The 23,884-nt window shown below is 39.6% G+C and overlaps 1 pseudogene; it reads left to right on the top strand.

Annotated features, from left to right (window-relative positions):
* The window catches only part of LOC137765842 (ceruloplasmin-like), a 31,055-nt pseudogene extending 24,975 nt beyond the window's left edge, over positions 1 to 6,080 (top strand).
* Positions 6,081 to 23,884: the final 17,804 nt, after the last annotated feature.

Here is a 23,884-nt window from a genome sequence, read left to right as displayed (position 1 = left end):
TGGAAGACCCTGAATATCCTGTTAACAATTTAAACTTGATCTAAACCGGGGTTTCTCAAGCTTGGCACTGTTGACATTTTGGGTCAGATAACTCTTTGTGGTGAGGCTGTCCGGTGCATTGTAGGATGTTTAGCAGCACCCATACCCTCGACCCCCTAGATGCCAGTAGCCCCTTCCCGCAAGTTGTGAGAACTAAAAAATGTCTCCGGGCATTGACTCCCCTGGAGGACAAGATCCTGTTGAGAACCACTGTACTAAAGGCTTCAAGAGCACTGAGCTAGGGAACAATAGGAGTAGATGTGTGTTTTAGGAACAACTCTGGCACTTATGCTCCAAGTGTGGTCCGTGGTCCAGCAGTAGCAACATCCCTTGGGAGCCTGTTAGAAATGCAGAATTTCAGGTTTCACAGACCCAGTGAATCACAATCTGCATTTTAACAAGATTCCTACAGCCACGTGCACATTAAAGTTTGAGAAGTACTGATCTAAAGCAGAGTCTCCTAGTTTTTATCTATTACATCCCTCCATCAGCTAAAAGTGTTAGAGCCCAACCTCTATAGATATCTGGTTATTAATTATATGTTTGTGCCACTGTAATAATGTATTCTCTGCATTTCCAAAGATGCACACAAAGTAGAAAAGTAAAAAGGAGGATATATATAAAGAGAGAGAGGGTTTTTTTAAATTTTAATATTTTCTTCCCATTACCTGTTGGAAGCCACACCTGGAGAGGATTAGAGAGGGGACGACACAAGACCTCAGGCAAATGGCCCTTCCAGTCATACTGGTGACAGATCATGAAGGTTTGATGTAAGACAGTTAAATGGGAACACATTCCTAATATCCTAAGTCTCTTGTGATACTTTTAAGTATACTTTAAATATATAGATATATTTAAGTATCCACCAATGTAGGTATCCTCAGTTGTGAACTATTCTAGACCAACCCGATTATGTTAAAGCAAAGTCAGTGCCTCATTTCCTCAGGCAAGGAAAACTCTCTGTCTAGCATTAGACACACCCCTGAGTGGGTGGCTTGGTCATATTTAACGGCTTCCTTAGGCTGGCCTTAAAACCCTCATGGCCTCTGAAAATATCACGGTGCTTTTTAAAAAAACATATTACTTCAAATCCTTGTTGAATATAATAAACTGTGTCCTCCACAGCAATTAATGGAAGAATGTTCGGAAATAACCAAGGCCTGACATTTCATGTTAGGGATGAAGTGAATTGGTATCTGATTGACATGGGGGGTGAGTTTGACCTGCACACAGTTCCCTTTCATGGTCACAGCTTTCAATACACGGTAAGAGGCCTGGGCAGCTCCCTTTAGTTACTGTGGTACCTTGTAATCCAGTTGTTGGGGCAGCATGGCAAGATAACAGGACAGGAAATGACCACGCCAGGACTGAGGTTCAATACATACAATCTGCAATATATCTGATGCAAGTAAATAGTTATACCTTTAGCTTTTTATATCCCACAGACATTTGATAAATGCTTCTGAATATATGAATTGCATTTCTTACTCTGTTCTGATGCTTCTCAATAAGTAAATAAAACATCTATAATCATCCTTAGTTTTACCCTTTCTTTCGCAACTTTTTTTTTTTTTAAGGAATTCCTTTATTTTTATTTTATTAATTTATTTATTTATTTTTGGCTGTGTTGGGTTTTCGTTTCTGTGCAAGGGCTTTCTCTAGTTGCGGCAAGCGGGGGCCACTCTTCATCGCGGTGCGCGGGCCTCTCACTGTCGCGGCCTCTCTTGCTGCGGAGCACAGGCTCCAGACGCGCAGGCTCAGTAGTTGTGGCTCACGGGCCTAGTTGCTCCGCGGCATGTGGGATACTCCCAGACCAGGGCTCGTACCTGCGTCCCCTGCATTGGCAGGCAGATTCTCAACCACTGTGCCACCAGGGAAGCCCCCAACTTATTTTTTTAATTTTCAAACTCTCAGTAACATAAAAGAAAAACTCCTTGAACACTTATATACGTTTTGCTGCATTTGCTTTCTCTCTATATATGTTTTTTTCTGAATCCAATTGAAAGTAAATTGCAAACACCATGACTCTTCACTCCTAAATACTAAAGCATGGGCATCCTAAGAATAAAGACAATCTGCCTCAACCACAATAACGTTATCACCTGCTTCAAATTAACATTAATTCAATGATATAATCTAACATACAGTCCATTCAAATATCACCAGTTGTTCCCAAAACGCTCTTTGTAACTTTTCTTAATCCAAGATCTAATCATTTATATTTAGCATTTGGTTGTTATTGTCGTATCTTTCTTAAAATCAGGAGACCTTTTCCTTTTTTTTCTTGATCTTTCATGATATTTCGTTTTTGAAGCTTCCAGGTCAGTTTTGTAGAACGTTCCATATTCTGTATTGTCCTAATCGTTTCCTTGTGATTGGATCCATGTCAAACACCTTTGGCAAGAGCACTACATAGGTGATGCTGTGTACTTCCCATACATCACATCAAGAGGCACACAAGGTCAGCAGGTCCTAATACTGTGAAGGCTAAGTTTGATAACTTTATGAAGGTGATGTGTACCATTCTCCCCATTTTAAAAGTAACATCTTCCTATTGTAATTAATAAGCAATCTGTAAAGTAACTTTTTATATGGTTTATTACAACAATTTTTCATCCTGTAGTTTTAAAAAGAATCCATTGATGATCCTTGTCTGACTCAATTTTTATAACGGGGATTACAAATGGTGGCCTTCCAATTTTATTATTCCTTTAATATTTGTTATCAAATTAAAATATGGAATTAGGTGTGAACTGGCTTTATGGTACCTTTATTATTATTATTGCCATCTTTTTCTACTTTATGAGTTCTTACTCTCTTTATATCATCTGTCTGAATTGCTTTCCATCACCCCACCTGTCATATTTCTTTACAATTTTTTTTCACTGACCACTTTTGATAGCTATTTCTCTAATTTATTATAAGTATTTTCAATTTTATCCTTCCTCTTTCTATCTCCGAGTATCATTTATTTACTTAAAGAGCATTTTCTTTATTTCCTCATCCTAATCCCTTATATAAACATTAATGTGCAATTGAAGATGAATTATATCTTATGTATTTGACACCTCACACTTTTCATCTAGCCACTTGGCATGATACAGTCTATCTTTTACACATTGATAGAAGCTTCACATAAAGTGTTCCTGAATTCTAGATGCATTCAGTTCATAGTTACTTTAATGCTCTGGGCCTATCATAGAAATAACTTAAATGATTGTGTGTGACAATTGACACAAAGCTTTACTGGTGTGTTGCTTTCTTTTCTTTAATAAACAAACTTATTTCCCTTAAACATTTTTTTGCTTAAAAACTAATTTTATAACAGAGAATTTTATATAATAGAGAGAATAAAATAATGAACCTCTTTATCCATCACCCACACCCAACAGTCATGACATTTCTATGCTTCCATCTATGCTCCCCATATTTTTTAAGGAAAAGCCTAGATAATAGGGTTGTTATTAAGTTCATAACTGTTTATATTAGACTTTAAAAACTAGAACAAAAGAGATTAAAATCCAGTTATAGTTTTTTACAGTGTATTTGTTGTTCAATTCAGATTGTTCAGTTCAACAAATGCCTATTATATTCCTAGAACCATGCCAAGTGTTGTGTGGAGATGAAAGGAAACCAGAGTTATCTTTCAGTGGCTACATCTACATAAATGATCATTTTATAAGGCGTCAAATTAAGTGGACTTTATGGTAACATTTCTATAATGATGATTATAGCTAACCTTTATTAAGTCCTTATGTGCCAGATGCTATGCTTAGTGTTTTGCATGGATTTCTCATTGAACCCACACAACTCTCCTATGAAAGAGGTACTATTTTATCACCATTTTATAGGGAAATGGAGGATTAACAAGGTAAAGAACTTTCCAACAAGCAGGAAGTGTTAAACGTAGGATTTGAACCCCTGGCTCTGACTCCAGAGCCCCTCACTCTTAGCCTCTTCAGAAAGCTGCTTCCCTTAAGAATGATCCTATTAGTGACTTCCTTGATGGCGCAGTGGTTAAGAATCCACCTGCCAATGCAAGGGACATGGGTTCGAGCCCTGGTCTGGGAAGATCCCATATGCCACGGAGCAACTAAGCCCATGCACCACAACTACTGAGCCTGCACTCTAGAGCCCGCGAGCCACAGCTACTGAGCCCACGTGCCACGACTACTGAAGCCCGCGCGCCTAGAGCCCGTGCTCCGCAACAAGAGAAGCCACCGCAACGAGAAGCCTGCGCACCGCAACGAAGACCCAACACAGACAAATAAATAAATAATTAATTAAATTTATTTTAAAAAAAGAATGATCCTATTTGTACCACGGAACCTGGTACCATCAGCTGTCAACTCTAGCCACTCACTCCAAACCCATCACAGATGGACTCAAATAGTCTTCCCCTCCCCTTGAGGTTAAACTGAAGTACTCCAGCAATGATGCAGTTGCTGGTCTGTATTCCCTGGAACATCTAGGCACAGCAGAGCAGCCCCCTGGGGTTACTAACTGGGTCTTGGGACAAGCCAGCCAGTCACGTCCTATTCCCTAAGGCTGTGGTTTCCTTCGGCGCCAGGGCTCCAGGTACATATGGTACATTTACTAATACCTTGGACACTGTCAGTTCTTAGTTAAAATTGTTTCATGTTGTTCTCCACATTTTCTGACATCTTAGAAATGTATCTATGTCATCCATATCGTTGTCACTTCAGATGCAAAATTAATTTCCCTAAATAGCAATGACTCAAGTGGGAGACGGCTCAGCCTTCCCCCTACCTTCTAATATCTCCAGGGAGTCTTGAGAGCCTACGTTTCTTCTAGCCATCTCCAACTCTCATTTCCTGCTTCTGCTCAGTTTTCTGGCTTCTCACCTCCTGTGGCTGGTATTTCCTCATGTCTCTGTGCAGCTCCAAATTGGAACACACCCGCATTTCTTAGGACTCACTTAACCAAACACAAAATCAAGGCCATTGTGGGTCATAGACTTCAAGTGAAATTTTGGGGGTAAATAAGAGGGTTTTTATTATTATTATTACACAGTGAAAGCATCACCATTTGTTGTTACCATTTGACATTAAATGCCCTTGTCTTTAATTATCCCTCCGCTATGCATGGCTGAGAACCTCTGGCTCTCCTGCTTTTTATTCTCACCCTCAAGACTTCTTTCTCTGCATTCTTCCTCTCCACATTCTCTTGACTTCTCTCCTCACGTTATTCTGGACCCCATCTTGAGCTGCACTCTCCAACACATCCCCCATCCTCCAAATACCTCCCATATTATTATACAGAGAAATTCGTCTCCCTCTTACTCTCTTTCTAATCTAACCTAGCCAGGCCCTGGGCTTCATTTATCAAAATCAAAGTAGCCTACAGATGAGATAGTCTCCTAAACCTCAGGTTCTCTGCTTAGGAGAGAAATTGGCCATTAAAGCCCTCAGCCCTCAGGCCTAACCCCAGAAGGCAGAGGGAGCTCCACTTCTTCCTGTAACCATGAGTTTTCCTGAGAGCTACATCTAGAGAAATGATCATCTTCATATCACCAACATCCTTAGTTAGAAATATTTCAGTTAAAACCTTTGGGATTTGTGAAACCGATGTTCTCTGAAATCTAGAGCATTCTGTGTGAGACACTGACAAGGTACCTAACACCGATACGGACACAGGCATCCTGTTAGAGCGAGATGTTTTCCCTGTGGCCTATCACTAAAAAGTTCTAGGACTTCCTTCTCCAAACTCTCAATTGTATTCAGAGGAGAGGTGCAGTGGTACCTAATGCATTCTAATCATCATCTGACGAAGTATATAGAAATGAGGAGTTACAGCATACAGTAAGGTGTGTAAATGACTGATACCTCTTATAAGCTATTTAATTTTGTCTTTTTGTTGAGGATTAGGGAGAGTATCACTCTGATGTTTGTGATCTTCCTCCTGGGATCTATCAAACTGTAAAAATGTATCCAAGAGATGTTGAAATCTGGTTATTTCATTGTCATATCAATGTTCACATTGGGGCTGGAATGGAAAGTACTTACACTGTAATCGAGTGAAAAGGTAAGCCTAATTAATTAAAAGTGATGATATGTAAATAAACTCAGTGTTTATATAAGGATATCTGATCTACTGGACGTTTACATGATGTGACACACCACTCATTCACTCAAAGACTACTGTTTTGACAGGACCAAGATAATCTAGCTTTATTTTCTTTACCAAATTTAGGTAACTATATCTGATCTGATAAAAGATACTTCAGAGTTAAATGTAATTTCTAGATTCCTACAATATATGCATGAGGATTTGAACAGATAATTCATAGAAGATGAAATACAAATGACTATTGAACCTATAAAGATATCTAAACTTGCTCATAATCAAATCACTTAAAATTGCATTTAAACAACAGTAAGATACTTTTTGAATGAGAAAGCCATCAATTTGGCAAGGTTTTGTTTTGTTTTTTTTCCAGTGATAGTATCAATAACAGTGTGGTGAGAGGGTGCAATGCACATACTTTGGTGGAAGTGTATACTGTTTCCACAACTCTGGAAAGAAAGAAACAAAATAACGATTCTAATAATCTTATTTTCACATTCAAGTGACATTTTATTTCCTCTCATTCCCATCTCTCCTTTCTCCAATACATTTTATTAGCAACTTCAGTATGAAAATAGTGTCTTTGTTACTGAGATTTTCATCAGTTCCTTAGTTACTTAGACTGTTCAGGAAGTCATTATCCTTTTTTGACAGAATGATTCTAATATTTTGACTCAGTAATTTTACCTGACAGTTGATCTCAGAAAATTATCAGCAATGCTGAAAAATATTTATCACCATATTATTTTGTGTTGGTGGAAAACCGAAAATGAGGAAATGATCTACTATAAGTTTTGCTACATTTATCATCTAAAGTATTATCCCACTTTAAAAATCATGCCTTAAAATTCTAATGAGAAAATGCTTATAATACAATACTAAGTGATTAAAAAAGCAGTCTAAAAAATAGTATTTGAAATATAATTCAAATTTTATATATAAAACATGTATATGTATATATACATATATATATATATACATATAAAGACTAAACAGAAATTTACTGAAATGTTAATAGTGACTCTCTCTAGGTAGTGAAATTATAAGTGAGGTTTATTTCTTCTTGTATGTTTCTGTTTCTGCTGAGGTTACTGTAAAGTTTAAATTACTTTTCAAATCAGGAAAACTATTGAATATATATGTCATACACTATTTAAAATAGGCTGTGCCACTCTCGAGTTTTGTAGATATTTTTTCCGTGGGGTCCGCTCTGAAGACAAAGACCACATTTCTCACAAAGCCAAAAACATATTAGCCCCAAATATAATTTTTACCTGCAACATCATATTAATACCAAGAATAACATTATTAACTCAGTAATAGTAATTATTACTCTTATTCCTATAATCATTCATATTTATTTATTTTTTTTCTAAATTGAAGTATAGTTGATTTACAATGTGTTAGTTTCAGGTGTACAACAAAGTGATTCAGATATATATATATACACTTTATTCTTTTCCCTTATAAGTTATTACAAAATATTGAATATAGTTCTCTGTGCTATACAGTAGGTTCTTGTTGGTTAGCTATTTTATTTTATTTTATTATTTTTTTGGCCGCACCACGCGGCTTGCAAGATCTTAGTTCCCTGACTAGGGATCAAACCCGTGCCACCTGCAGTAGAAGCACAGAATTTTAACCACTGGACTGCCAGGGAAGTCCCGGTTATCTGTTTTATATACAGTAGTGTATATATGTTAATTCCAAACTCCTAACATATTATTTTTTTTTCACATGTTTATTGGAGTATAATTACTTTACAATGTTTTGTTAGTTTCTGCTGTACAACAAAGTGAATCAGCTATATGTATACATATATCCCCATACCCCTCCCTCTTGAGCCTCCCTCCCACCCTCCATATCCCACCCTTCTAGGTCATCACAAAGCATAGAATTGATCTCCCTGTAGCTTCCCACTAGCCATCCATTTTACCTTTGGTAGTGTATATACGTCAGTGCCACTCTCTTGCTTTGTCCCAGCTTCCTCTTCCTACCCTCCTGGTGTCCTTAAGTCCATTCTCTACGTCTGTGTCTTTATTCCTGCCCTTAATAAAAGAGATTTTCATGTGCTGTCCAAAAAATAAATCCTTCACTTATAACATGGTTTCTCTGGGAAACTAGATTTTTGTGTTACAAATACTCTAAAGCAAAAAAGTTGGGTCTCAGGTCTTCTGTCCACATGGCAAAGTGACAGTGATGTTGCTATCAATTTAGTAAGTAAATTTTTTCTTGCAAAAGCACTGGTAGTCATTTTAAGGATGTTCTTAAGACTTATATAAACCTTATATTTTTTCCTTAAAGGTATGTAACCATTTTAGCTAAAGTTGCTGAAGAAGAAAAACTTCAGGGATGAAGGAGTGTAGGAGGGGCTGTCTAAAGACTTTCATGGCAATGTGCCAGGAAAACTAGCTTGAAATAAAAGTTTTCTTGGTGAATTTCACCTATGACCTGCTTCCTCTTTCTGTAGACTGTGTCCATGGAGTAGAGTCTATGGGGTATAACCAGGCTTTTAACAAATGGCAACGGGGGTGGGCAAGAGGGACAAAAAGAGCAGGTATAAACAGAAGTCTAGCTTGGTTAGAAAAAAAACACACCATCCAAGATTTTACCCTAAACTAGGACATTTGCAAACATTTGAAAAATGAAATCCTCATATCAAGGGTAAGCGTATGAATCAGTATTTAAATGCAAATCCATATACTGTACTATGCCTTAGGCTTGGAAGACTTCAGTTTTCAGAATGTATAAGCTCCAGTTTTCCAGAATCAAAAATAAGGACTCAGGCCCTGTCCTTGCATCTAGCAATATTAACAGTTGGGATGCCTTCTGCTAACAGAAAACCCAGCTAAAAGGGAATTGTCAATGGTGTTTGTCTCAAATTTTTTTTTAAATTTAGGAGATAGGTGCCTGCTGGGGTTGATTCAGCAACTTGATTATATGAGGGCCAGTGTCTCTAATGCCCTTGGCCTTTTCCTCATGACTGTTGCCTCATGGTTGCAATATGGTTGCTGTGGCTCCAAATATTACTTCAGGTTGAAGACAGAGAAGTAGAAAAAAGGAGTAGCACCAACCACATCTTTTCATTTTATCAAGAAAGCAAAAAACCTTCTAAGGAGACCCAGCCAACTTCTGCTTATGTCTCATTGGCCATAAATATTATCTGGCTACTCTTAATTGCAAGGAAGGCTGGAAACAAGCTTTTGTAGCCTCTATAGTAGAAATAACAGGGAGAAGGAATTAGAAATATCTTGTGGGTTGGCTAACAAGCCTCTGCCTTAGACAATTAGTAAGAATATTTGAAAGCAGGAATTGGTTAAACAAAAGGGTTCAACATGAAAATTGAAACCAAAATCAGACTTTTCATTCTTTTCACTGTTTCACCTCTGAATTTCACAAGTAATGCATGAATACCTGGAGTATTATCAAGCATATCCTTGATATCATATCATTTCACCCCAAAATACTCCAATATGTGTCTCCAGAAGACTTTTTAAAAATTAATATACTAACAATGCTATTGTAACATGGGACAAAATTAGCAATACTATTTCACTCTTTGATATTGAAACTAATCAGAACCTATAAAATATGCAAATACCACCCCCATCCACCCCAAGAAACATCCAAGCCTGAGAGTTTTTAAAAAATGTTACTGATAAAACTAGAGTATTCTTTAAGAAACTGCAAAAGATGGTGCCCAAATCTCACCAAGAATAATGCCTAATTCATCCACTCATTCATTTATTTATGAACACAATTCTAGACTTTGGGATTCAGAGTCTGACAGGAAGATAGTCTATTAAAATAAACCCTGATTTAATGGATATGTGAAATGTGATTTAGTGAATGGAGTTGAGTGGAAGGGTAGCCATCTGCATGCATTCTTAACAGGGAAGAGTCAAAGACTAAGACTGCATCAGTGGGATGTGTCTCCAGCACGACTATTGGAAGGTGCTCTTATTCTAACGATGAGTACCCATTATCTAAACAGAAATACTGTTAGTACAAAAAAGTTAAAAATAAAAAAAACTAAAGGAATATGTTTTAAGAAAATGCACTTGGGAATTCTCTGGTGGTCCAGTGGTTAAGACTTGGCACTTTCACTGCCGTGGGCCCGGGTTCAATCACTGGTCAGGGAACTAAGATCCCGCAAGCCACGTGATGAGGCCAAAAAAAAAAAAAGAAAAGAAAAGAAAAAAAAAATACACTCCTCTGCTCAAATTCTATACCTGCCAAGATTACTTTGTTCCAAAATATTTTCTGAGTAAGTCTATAAACAAAGCTTTTAAGAGGCCAATATTATATGCCCATCTTCCTTTACTTTTCAATGAATAAATTATTATATTGATTTATTCTCCAAGTTTGTTTAACATCAATTAGCCAGGGTTTTCCTGGTGGCACAGTGGTTAAGAATCCGCCTGCTAATGCAGGGGACACGGGTTCAAGCTCTGGTCCGGCCGCGGAGCAACTAAGCCCGTGTGCCACAACTACTGAGCCTGCGCTCTAGAGCCCACAAGCCACAACTACTGAGCCCACGTGCTACAACTACTGAGCCTGCGTGCCACAATTACTGAAGCCCATGTGCCTAGAGCCTGTGCTCCGCAACAAGAGAAGCCACAGAACAAAGACCCAACGCAACCAAAAATAAATAAATAAATTTTAAAAATAATCAATTAGCCCTCTAAACCTGGTCACCTTTATGTAAACTGACAAAAAAAGGTTCTGAATCCGTCAGCTGCCAACCAAAGCCTGGACAGCATTCTTCCAAAGGGCGGAGAAACCTGGAGGCCCCGCCTGCCGTGGTGTGGAGCCATGCTCTAACGCCCTCAGGCCACGGTGCGTCTCTGGGAGGCAAGCCTGTAACTGGATTCCAGCCACCCACTCACTAGCTGGGGCATTTTGGACAAGATATAAAATGTCTCTCATCCATAGTCTCGTTATCTGTAAAATGAAGATACCCGTGGTGTTTGTTTTAAAAAAAGAGAGGGAGAATAGGCCCCAAATTGACTCACGTATGCTAAACCCCATGTCACCAAATGGGGATTGAATACTTAAAATTACAGTTTTGGCTTCTCCCAGGAATGGAACTTTAAACCAGTCAATCTGGAATTACCTGGTCAGTACTAGTGAGGTTGTCCACCTGATAGACCCCTGCCATCCCCGAAAGGAAGAGGACCTTACTACGACAATCCTCTCTTTGCTAGTATCACGTCATTGTTCCACTCCTTTTTGCCTATAAAAGTCTTTCATCTTGCACAGCTCCTTGGCGCTCCTTTCTATTTGCTAGATGCGATGCTGCCCTGTTCATGAATCACTGAATAAAGTCAATGAGATCTTCAAAGTTTACTCAATTGAATTCTGTGTTTTTTTTAATAGTGGTATCCTGTAGGCAAAATAATGGCCCCCAGAAAGATGTCCACATCCTAATCCCCAGAACCTGTGAGTATGTTACCTTATAAGGCAATGGTGAATTAAGGTTGCAGATGGAATTAAAGTTAGCTAATCAACTAACCTTGTGATAAGGAGATTTTCCAGGATTATCACAGTGGGTCCTTAATAGTAGAAGAGGAGGCAAAAGAGGTCAGAATGATGCAGTGTAAGAAAGATTCAACCTGCCATTGTTGGCTTTGAAGATGGGAGGGGGCCATTAACCAAGGACTGTGGGCAGCCTCTAGAAACTGGAACAGGCAGCAAATAGCTTCTCCCCTAGAACTTCCTAAAAGAAACAGACCCACTGGCACTTTGATTTTAGCCCAGTGACACACATGTCAGATTTCTGGCATACAGAACTGTAAGATAATAAATTTATGTTGTTTTAAGCCACTAAGTTTGTGGCCATTTGTGACAGCAGCAATAAAAAACTAATACATCTATCTAATTGGTTGCTCTGAGAATTAAAGGAGATAAAATTTATAAGGCTTTTACACAGTGCTGGTATACAGTAACCATCTAATAATTATGAATGACTATTATTATAGTTAACATTCATTTGTTCTTTCTATATTTATTAAGCTATGTGTCAAGCACTATGCTAAGTACTTGGGATTCAATAGAAAACAAGGCATAGTTATTTGTCCCAAGGAAGCCCAGTCTGAGGAGAGAGTCACATAAATAGTTAATTCTGAAATGAAACATGTATTAATTATGTTTTTAATTTTCAATATTTGATGGTGCTTTGACATCTTTGGGGGACCTTATGAGCTGGGGAGGGACTGCCACTCCCAGAGCTAGTTAATTCCTAGAGATTATAAACAACTTGTTGGTGAGCCAGACTTTTATACACAAACCTACCAATCCCAAGTCCATATCGCCAACAGCCTCCTTTATCTAGATTTCATACACCAAGCCAATACCTCCCTTGCCCTAAATCAACCTGAGACAAGTACCAGACAAATACAGTCCCTATGCCTCTAAAGCCTGCTGGAATTGTTCAAAGTAGCCAATCCTAAACCATTTATTGTGCCCTGCCTTGCCTTTTTCATAGAAACCCCAGTGAGCACTGTGGCCGCCTATGCTTTCCCCTGGTTCCTGCTTCTGAACAATTTTAGTGCCTCTTCCTGTGGCCGTGTGACACGTCTGCCTCTCATTTCTAGGGTAACTAACTGTGAGTCACAATGAACTTTTCTTTCAGTGGCGCTGGCCTCTTCGTGTCATCACTCAGTCACCTTTTATAAATTAAGATCAGGGCACAAATCAAAGTGCTAAGCTCTGCACTGAGTATATTAGCCTGGCATGGAATAGAAGCAAGAGGGAATCAGTCCGGAAAGACAAGGGAGGAAGACATTTCAAGAAAGTCACCCAGTGATGTTCTTGTAATCAAACCTTGTGAATGCTATTCTTTAATCTTTTGCAAAAATAATTCTAGTATTGTGGTTCTTTTTCATTGTTAATAAATCATATGCTTTGATTTCTACATCATTCAAGGGAAGTGAGAGAACAAGAATGGAGGAGTAATTGAAATCCTTATGCCATTAAAAAAAATATCCCCTTTCAATACCACTGTAGACATCAGTACCATCAAGTCTTTTGCTAGATTAGAGTTTTGGCTTTCTCTCTTCCTCTGCCTTTGACTCCTTTACCTGACAGAAGGTGATGAGCAGGACCTTGACCCACTAATGGGCAGCCAAAGGGCATGGAGCGATCAAAGACCTACCTGCGTGATAATTCCCAACACAGTCCTGAACTGATCAATAGTGGAGAAGAGGCTCAGCCAGCTCACACTGCACTAGGTCAAGTCAGGGACTCATTATCAAAGTTCTGTACGTGACCACACTCACTGATGAAATTCCAGAGTTACACAACTTTCTGTGAAAAGATAGCTCCGTGGTGGTCTGACTGGTCACGGCCAGGATGACCTGCTATTTTATATTCAGTGTCTCCTGCTGTCACAAAGTGAAGCACTGTCCTGGGTGGTTGCTTTGTTAATAATTCTGATGTCATGGAGTAGAGGTTTAGAGCCAGTTCTCATGGGTCAACAAGAAACAAATTAGAGAGTATAAGCAGGAATATCGGAGATAACGAGAGACCGCATCTTGCCAGAGAGAAATAAAGCTGGAGCGATATTCTGTAAAGAAGACTGCTTCCTTGTTTTTATTCATTACCAGTCATTTAGAATCTCGATTGCTAAATGCAGAGACGACCCACCCAATCCAGAAATCTTTAAGCCGACAAGAAAAGAAACTGTGGGAAATGATTAAAACTTGTGATATGTGGGAATTCCCTGGCAGTCCAGTGTTTAGAACTCCACGCTTTCACTGCTGAGGGCCCGGGTTCAATCCCTGATCAGGGAACTGAGATCCCAAAAGCTGTGTGGTGAGGCCAAAAAAAAAAAAAAAAAAAATAAGAAAACCAAACAAACCAAAAAAACTTGTGACATGTCACTTTACTTGGGCTACTAAACAGTTAACTCGGGCATATAGTAATTATTTATAACAAGCTACAAAGTTATACCCTGGGGTTCTGAGGTGAAAACCTTCTGACAGACACAGCTAAGAGGAAGGGGTGTTTGGTCTGGTGTAGATTCCTCTCTTCCCTTTCCCAAAATACTTTAAGTCAGCTGAGCCTCTGCTGGTGGCTCCTCCGCCTTCTTGTCTCATCCCAGTCTATGCTGAAGGCAGAAATTCTCAACTGCAACATTATTCTAAGTTCACTTTTAAGTATCAACTCTGCAATCACTGTAAGGAGGTTTGCAGTGTTCACTCTGCCCACGACTGGTTGCTTATTAGCCCCCAGTGACCTCTCCCTCTTATTGACAGAGTCCTGAGGCTCACAGCCCTCTCCCCACTTCCTGCCACAGAGCAGCTACATGCCTTTTAATGGGAAGGTCAACTGCCTCAAAACAGGACAGAACTATGACTTCATGACTCTTCCTATATTACACCATAAAATGTTTACTTGCACTGGTCAGGGAGGTTACTGTCTAACCATTTCATTTCACCACAAATGTGAGTGTTATAAGTATATATTCTGGAGCCCTCAGCTCAGTAACTATCTGAGCATTTGTGGGGGGGTGAGGGCTAGAATTTTCTGGAAAATGTGACTTCGGGGATTGTTGCTGTGCTCTGATCACTGTGCTTCCATCCCACAGGGCTGAGTTTGAGCATGGAGTAGAAAATGAGTAAGAAGAAAATGCCTGGAGGGATTCCTGGTGGTGCAGTGGTTAAGAATCCGCCTGCCAATGCAGGGGACACGGGTTCAAGCCCTGGTCCGGGAAGATCCCACATGCTGGGGAGCAGCTAAGCCCGTGCACAACAACTACTGAGCCTGAGAGCCACAACTACTGAAGCCCGCGCACCTAGAACCCATGCTCCGCAAGAGAAGCCACCGGGATGAGAAGCCTGCGCACTACAATGAAGAGTAGCCCCTGCTCGCCGCAGCTAGAGAAAGCCCGTGTGCAGCAATGAAGACCCAACACAGCCAAAAATAAAAATAAATAAATTTAAAAAAAACAAAAAAGAAAATGCCTGGAAACTTGCTGGCTCTTGGATGACAGAGGGAATGAAAAGTGTCCACATGACTCAGAAGTTACCTTGAGACCAAAAAATGAGGCAGACGGCTCCATATAATCAATGGATCCATTTATTACAGGATAATTTTCTTGCTGAATAGGATTAGGTGGACAAGGATCCAGAAGCATTCGCAGCAGCTGCTCTCTGCACCTCCGAGGGGCCATTGGGACAATTTTATAGTTAACCTAGGGTATGGGGGTAGATGCTTGGAAACAGGAAGTACATTCCTAAGTCAAGATTTATGAATTAGTAACTAGTTTCATGGTTTGCCAGGAATATGTCAGTGAAGGTCTTCATTACTGGAGGCTAACACAGCACAGAGGCCACCGGGACCTAATGGTCATTAACCAATATCTATTTACTACCAAGCCCTTGATGACAGAGAAGCGATTTCCCATGTACTACAGTCCTGGGTAGGGTCAGTGGAAGGACAGGAGGAACTGGATGAGCCCAAGATGGCGTCAGTTATGACAACAGCCGTACACTCCTCCCCCAACAACTTGATGGCCCCACAATCTTATCCGTCATTCTTCCCCATAGACCCTAGGACCAGACATCCAGGGTGGCTTGCACTCCAAACCCATAGCAACAATATGAGCAGCAGCAAGAACAAAGGATTCCTACTAAACATAAAAGAATACTAAGAACTACGCTTCCCCATTACCTAAGAGAGAAGTAAGTCAGAGGTAAAAGCATCAGCAAAGGAAACTGTTTGATTCCTGACTGTTTTCACACAGGACAGTAAATCAGTTATGTTGGATTCCTATGAAGACATATATGTACAGCATTCCTGTCCCATTAAGGCACAAGTTTTGGTAGCCTTCTAGAAGCCCCAGGTTAAGCTGTGCAGGTTTCTGGCACAGAACATGGAGCCCCAATCTGAGGTCTGCCGAGGTCCAAAGCCACAGCAGCCCTCACAACTTTCCATTGCACAGCCTTGGGGCCAGTTGTCCCTCCCAACAGCTTTGAGAAAAATGCAGATGCCTAGACCCCTGCCTGATAAACTCTGACAGACACCAAAGTTTGAAAGTCATTGCTTTAGCTTCACTCCGATTAAAGAAAATACAGTTGCCAAAATGACTGCATTCTCTTTTCAGTAAAGGATAGGACTGGTTCAAGATGGCGGAGTAGAAGGACGTGCTCTCACTCCCTCTTGTGAGAGCACCAGAATCACAACTAACTGCTGAACAATCATTGACAGGAAGACACTGGAACTCACCAAAAAAGATACCCCACATCCAAAGACAAAGGAGAAGACGCAATGAGACGGTAGGAGGGGGCGCAATCACAATAAAATCAAATCCCATAACCGCTGTCTTCAGGTGGGTGACTCATAAGCTGGAGAAAAATTATACCACAGAAGACCACCCATTGGAGTGAAGATTCTGAGCCTCCCATCAGGCTTCCCAACCTGGGGGTCCAATAACAGGAGGAGGAATTCCCAGAGAATCAGACTTTGAATACTAGTGGGATTTGATTGCGGGACTTTGACAGGACTGGGGAAAACAGAGACTCCACTCTTGGAGGACACACACAAAGTAGTGTGCATATCAGGATCCAGGGGGAAGGAGCGGTGACCCCATATGAGACTGAACCAGACCTACCTGCTAGTGTTGGAGGGTCGCCTGCAGAGGTGGGGGGTGGCTGTGTCTCACCGTGAGGACAAGGGCACTGGCAGCAGAAGTTCTGGGAAGTATTCTTTGGCGTGAGCCCTCCCAGAGTCAGCCAATAGCCCCACCAAAGAGCCTGTAGGCTTCAGTGCTGGGTCGCCTCAGGCCAAACAACCAACAGGGAAGGAACTCAGCCCCACCCATCAGCAGACAAGCAGATTAAAGTTTTACTGGGCTCTGCAGACCAGATCAACATCCAGCTCTACAAACCACAAGTCCCTTCCATCAGGAAACTTGTACAAGCCTCTTAGATAGCCTCATCCACCAGAGGGCAGACAGCAGAAGCACGAACTACAATCCTGCAGCCTGTGGAACAAAACCCACATTCACGGAAAGACAGACAAAATGAAAAGGCAGAGGACTATGTACCAGATGAAGGAACAAGATAAAACCCCAGAAAAACAAGTAAATGAAGTGGAGATAGGCAACCTTCTGGAAAAAGAATTCAGAATAATGGTAGTGAAGATGATCCAGGACCTCGAAAAAAGAATGGAGGCAAAGATCAAGAAGATACAAGACATGTTTAACAAACACCTAGAAGAATTAAAGGACAAACACCTAGAAGAATTAAAGAACAAACAAACAGAGATGAACAATACAATAACTGAAATGAAAAATACACTAAAAGGAATCAATAGCAGAATAACTGAGGCAAAAGAACGGAGAAGTGACCTGGAAGACAGAATGGTGGAATTCACTGCTGTGGAAAAGAATAAAGAAAAAAGAATGAAAGGAAATGAAGACAGCCTAAGAGACCTCTGGGACAACATTGAACACAACAACATTCACATTATAGGGGTCCTGGAAGGAGAAGAGAGAGAGAAAGGACCCAAGAAAATATTTGAAGAGATTATAGTCGAAAACTTCACTAACATGGGAAAGGAAATAGCCACTCAAGTCCAGGAAACGCAGAGAATCCCAGGCAGGATAAACCCAAGGAGAAACACGCCGAGACACATAGTAATCAAATTGGAAAAAATTAAAGACAAAGAAAAATTATTAAAAGCAACAAGGGAAAAATGACAAATAACATACAAGGGAACTCCCATAAGGTTAACAACTGATTTCTCGCAGAAGTTCTACAACAGAAGGGAGTGGCATGATATATTTAAAGTGATGAAAGGGAAGAACCTACAACCAAGATTACTCTACCCGGCAAGGATCTCATTCAGATTCGATGGAGAAATCAAAAGCTTTAAAGACAAGCAAAAGCTAAGAGAATTCAGCACCGCCAAAACAGCTCTACAACAAATGCTAAAGGAACTTCTCTAAGTGGGAAACACAAGAGAAGAAATGGACCTACAAAAACAAACCCAAAACAATTAAGAAAATGATAATCAGAACATACATATCGATAATTACCTTAAATGTGAATTGATTAAATGCTCCAACCAAAAGACACAAGCTTGCTGAATGGATACAAAAACAAGACCCATATATATGCTGTCTACAAGAGACCCACTTCAGACCAAGGGATACATACAGACTGAAAGTGAGGGGACGGAAAAAGATATTCCATGCAAATGGAAATCAAAAGAAAGCTGGAGTAGCAATTTTCATATGAGATAAAATAGACTTTAAAATAAAGAATGTTACAAGACACAAGGAAGGACACAGCATAATGATCAAGGGATCAATCCAAGAGGAAGGAATAACAATTATAAATATATATGCACCCAACATAGGAGCACCTCAGCACATAAGGCAAATGCTAACAGCTATAAAAGAGTAAATTGAGAGTAACACAATAATAGTGGGGGACTTTAACACCTCACTTACACCAATGGACAGATCATCCAGACAGAAAATTAATAAGGAAACACAAGCATTAAATGACACAATAGACCAGATAGATTTAATTGATATTTATAGGACATTCCATCCAAAAACAGCAGATTACACTTTCTTCTCAAGTGCACATGGAACATTCTCCAGGATAGATCACATCTTGGGTCACAAACCAAGCCTCAGTAAATTTAAGAAAATTGGAATCATATCAAGCATCTTTTCTGACCACAACACTATGAGATTAGAAATCAATTACAGGGAAAAAAATGTAAAAAAACACAAACACATGGAGGCTAAACAATACGTTACTAAATAACCAAGAGATCACTGAAGAAATCAAAGAGGAAATCAGAAAATACCTAGAGACAAATGACAACGAGAACACAGTGATCCAAAACCTATGGGATGCAGCAAAAGCAGTTCTAAGAGGGAAGTTTATAGCTATACAAGCCTACCTTAAGAAACAAGAAAAATCTCAAATAAACAATCTAACCTACACCTAAAGGAACTATAGAAAGAGGAAAAAACAAAACCCAAAGTTAGTAGAAGGAAAGAAATCATAAAGATCAGAGCAGAAATAAATGAAATAGAAACAGAGAAAACAATAGCACAGATCAATAAAACTAAAAGCTGGTTCTTTGAGAAGATAAACAAAATTGATAAACCTCTAGCCAGACTCATCAAGAAAATGAGGGAGAGGACTCAAATCAATAAATTAGAAATGAAAAAGAGCAAGTTACAATGGACACCTCAGAAACACAAAGCATCATAGAGACTAATACAAGCAACTTTATGCCAATAAAATGGACAACCTGGAAGAAATGGACAAATTCTTAGAAAGGTATAACCTTCCAAGACTGAACCAGGAAGAAATAGAAAATATGAATTACCCAATCACAAGTAATGAAATTGAAAATGTGATTAAAAATCTTCCAACAAACAAAAGTTCAGGACCAGATGCCTTCACAGATTAATTCTATCAAACATTTAGAGAAGAGCTAATACCCATCCTTTTCAAACTCTTCCAAAAAATTGCAGAGGAAGGAACACTTCCAAACTCATACTACGAGGCCACCATCACCCTGACACCAAAACCAAAGATGTCACAAAAAAAGAAAACTACAGGTCAATATCACTGATGAACATAGATGCAAAAGTCCTCAACAAAATACTAGGACACAGAATCCAACAACACATTAAAAGGATCACACACCATGATCAAGTGGGATTTTTCCCAGGGATGCAAGGATTCTTCAATATATGCAAACCAATCAAAGTGATACACCATATTAACAAACTGAAGAAGAAAAACCATATGATCATCTCAATAGATGCAGAAAAAGTTTTGACAAAATTCAACACCCATGGGACTTCCCTGGTGGCGCAGTGGTTGAGAATCTGCCTGCTAATGCAGGGGACACGGGTTCAAGCCCTGGTCTGGGAGGATCCCACATGCCGTGGAGCAACTATGCCCGTGAGCCACAACTACTGAGCCTGCGGGTCTGGAGCCTGTGCTCCACAACAAGAGAGGCCGCGATAGTGAGAGGCCCGCGCACCGCGATGAAGAGTGGCCCCCGCTTGCTGCAACTGGAGAAAGTCCTAGCACAGAAACGAAGACCCAACATAGCAATCAATCAATCAATCAGTCAATCAATAAATCTTTAAACAAAAAATATTCAACACCCATTTATGATAAAAACTCTCCAGAAATTGGGCATACCTCAACATAATAAAGCCCATATATGACAAACCCACAGCAAACATCATTCTCAATGGTGAAAACTAAAAGCATTTCTGCTAAGATTAGGAACAAGACAAGGATGTCCACTCTTGCCACTATTATTCAACAGAGTTTTGGAAGTCCTAGCCACAGCAATCAGAGAAGAAAAAGAAATAAAAGGAATACAAATCAGAAAAGAAGAAGTAAAACTGTCACTGTTTGCAGATGACATGATACTATACATAGAAAATCCTAAAGATGCCACCAGAAAATCTCTAGAGCTAATCAATGAATTTGGTAAAGTTGCAGGATACAAAATTAATGCACAGAAATCTCTTGCATTCCTATACACTAACAATGAAAGATCAGAAAGTTAATTAAGGAAACAATCCCATTCACCGTTGCAAAAAAAAAGAATAAAATACCTAGGAATAAGCCTAGCTAAGGAGGTAAAAGAATTGTACTCAGAAAACTATGACACTGATGAAAGAAATCAAAGATGACACAAACGGATGGAGAGATATACCATGTTCTTGGATTGGAAGAATCAATAGTGTGAAAATGATTATACTACTCAAAGCAATCTACAGATTCAATTCAATCCCTATCAAATTACCAATGGCATTTTTTATAGAACTAGAACAAAAACACTTAAAATCTGTATGGAGACACAAAAGACCCCAAATAGCCAAAGCAATCTTGAGGGAAAAAAACGGAGCTGGAGGAATCAGACTCCCTGACTTCAGACTATACTACAAAGCTACAGTAATCAAGACAATATGGTACTGGCATAAAAACAGAAATATAGATCAATGGAACAGGATACAAAGCCCAGAGATAAATCCACGCACCTATGGTCAACTAATCTATGAGGCAAGGATATACAGTGGAGAAAAGACAGTCTCTTCAATAAGTCATGCTGGGAAAACTGGACAGCTACATGTAAAAGAGTGAAATTAGAACACTCCCTAACACCATACACAGAAATAAACTCAAAATGGATTAGAGACCTAAATGTAAGACTGGACACTAGAAAACTCTTAGAGGAAAACATAGGAAAAACACTCTGACATAAATCACAGCAAGATCTTTTTAGACCCACCTCCTAGAGTAACGGAAATAAAAACAAAAATAAACAAATGGGACCTAATGAAACTTAAAAGCTTTTGCACAGCAAAGGAAACTATAAACAAGATGAAAAGACAACCCCCAGAATGGGAGAAAATATTTGCAAATGAATCAACAGACAAAGGATTAATCTCCAAAATATATAAACAGCTCATGTAGCTCAATATTAAAAAAACAAACAATCCAATCAAAAAATGGGCAGAAGACCTAAACAGACATTTCTCCAAAGAAGACATACAGATGACCAAGAAGCACATGAAGAGCTGCTCACCATCATTAATTATTAGAGAAATGCAAATCTAGACTACAATGAGGTATCACCTCACACTGGTCAGAATGGCATCATCAGAAAATCTACAAACAACAGATGTTGGAGAGGGTGTGGAGAAAAGGGAACCCTCTCACACTGTTGGTGGAAATGTAAATTGATATAGCCACTATGGAGAACAATATGGAGTTTCCTTAAAAAAACCAAACATAGAATTACCATATAACCCAGCAATCCCACCACTGGGCATATATGCAGAGAAAACCATAATTCAAAAAGACACATGGACCCCAATGTTCATTGCAGCACTATTTACAATAGCCAGGTCACAGAAGCAACCTAAATGCCCATTGACAGACGAGTGGATAAAGAAGATGTGGTACATATATACAATGGAATATTACTCAGCCATAAAAAGGAACAAAATTGGGTCATTTGTAGAGACCTGGATGGACCTAGAGACTGTCATACAGAGTAAAGTAAGTCAGAAAGAGAAAAACAGATATCATATATTAACACATATATGTGGAATCTAGAGAAATGGTACAGACAAACCAGTTTGCAAGGCAGAAATAGAGAACAGATGTAGAGAACAAACGTATGGACACCAAGCAGGGAAAGAGGGGCCAGGGGTGGTGGTGTTGGTGGTGGAATGAATTGGGAGATTGGGATTGACATATATACACTAATATGTGTAAAATAGATAACTAATAAGAACCTGCTGTATAAAATAAAACAAAATAAAATTCAAAAAAAAAAAAAAGGCACAAGTTTCTCCCTGAGCAGCTCTCAACATATCTAAAGCCATCGGTTTTGCAGCACCACTTTTTCATGCGAGTTATTTCCTCATTTAATAGAGAGATGCTCTGGTGGGAGTCATTCAAAGTTGACCTGGGAAACTGTGCTAATGCCTAGATTTCTAGTTTAGCACTTACATCTATGTATTGAAGAAGGAAAATAGATGTCAGCCATTCCCACCATGACATATATGATTGGCCCACCACTTGGACCTAATAGTGGGAAGGTTATGGGGAATTCCCAGTAAGGAGGGATATTGTGCTAATGCTTCGGGAGAGGTGATTTGGGTCTGTGTGGGGTCCATTCCCATATAAAAGACTGGATTTAAAGTAATACCCAGGGTCCCCCAGAGGATTAGGATACCAAGCGACCTGGGAGGGAGAGACTAATTTAAATGCCAATGAATTACAGTAACACCAGGTGGGAGGTCCTGCAGCAGCCAGAAAAATGAGAACTTCAACTCCCATAAACCTAAAACCACCCTTTTGTCCTTAATCCATCCAGACAGGGAAGTCTGTGCACTGATACTGATGCGTAGGTCAGTGGTTAGCCCCTCAATTTGTTGTAAGGCTAGGTAAACTGATAACAATTGTTTCTCTGTAAGACCATATCATTTATCTCCCCCTTTTCATAATTGAGACCAAAATCCTAGCAGAACACGTTTCCCATTTTGTGGCTGCCACAGTCACCATCCAAACCCTTCCGGATACATATTTACATCCAATTCACAATTTGCATCTGGCATCAACACCCCCAGTCCTTGAACTTGTTTGACGACCAACTTGACCTTTTTAAAAGTTTCTTGTTGTGAGATATTCCAGTCCTCGACTGTTCCTTTTTTCACTGAAGCATATAGGGGTCTTAATATCTGGGCAAGGTGGGGAATAAAAGACCACGGGTACCCTAGCAGACCTATAAAGGCTTGTCGTTCTTTTACACTGCAGGGCACGGGACATGCCTGTACAGTAAGTCCCCTACATACAAACAAGTTCCATTCTGAGAGTGTGTTATCAAGTCCAATTTTGTTCATAAGTCCAACAAAGTTAGCCTCGGTACCCAATGAACACAATCAGCTATAAAGTACTGTACTGTAATAGGTTTATAATACTTTTCACACAAATAATACATTAAAAACAAACACAAAAATAAAGAAAACATTTTTAATCTCACAGTACAGTACCTTGAAAAGTACAGTAGTACAGTACAACAGCTGGCATACAGGGGCTGTCACTGTTTGCAGATGACATGATACTATACATCAAGTGAACAGGCAAGAAGAGTTACTGACTGGAGGAGGGAGACGAGGTGGGAGGTGGTAGAGTTGAAGGATCATCAGCAATAGGAGACAGAGGGCAAGCTGCAATTTCATTCACAC

Source organism: Eschrichtius robustus, chromosome 6, assembly GCF_028021215.1.
Source record: "Eschrichtius robustus isolate mEscRob2 chromosome 6, mEscRob2.pri, whole genome shotgun sequence".
Lineage (NCBI taxonomy): Eukaryota > Metazoa > Chordata > Mammalia > Artiodactyla > Eschrichtiidae > Eschrichtius > Eschrichtius robustus.
Note: the sequence above shows the minus strand (reverse complement) of the source record. Positions and strands in the feature narration are given on the sequence as shown.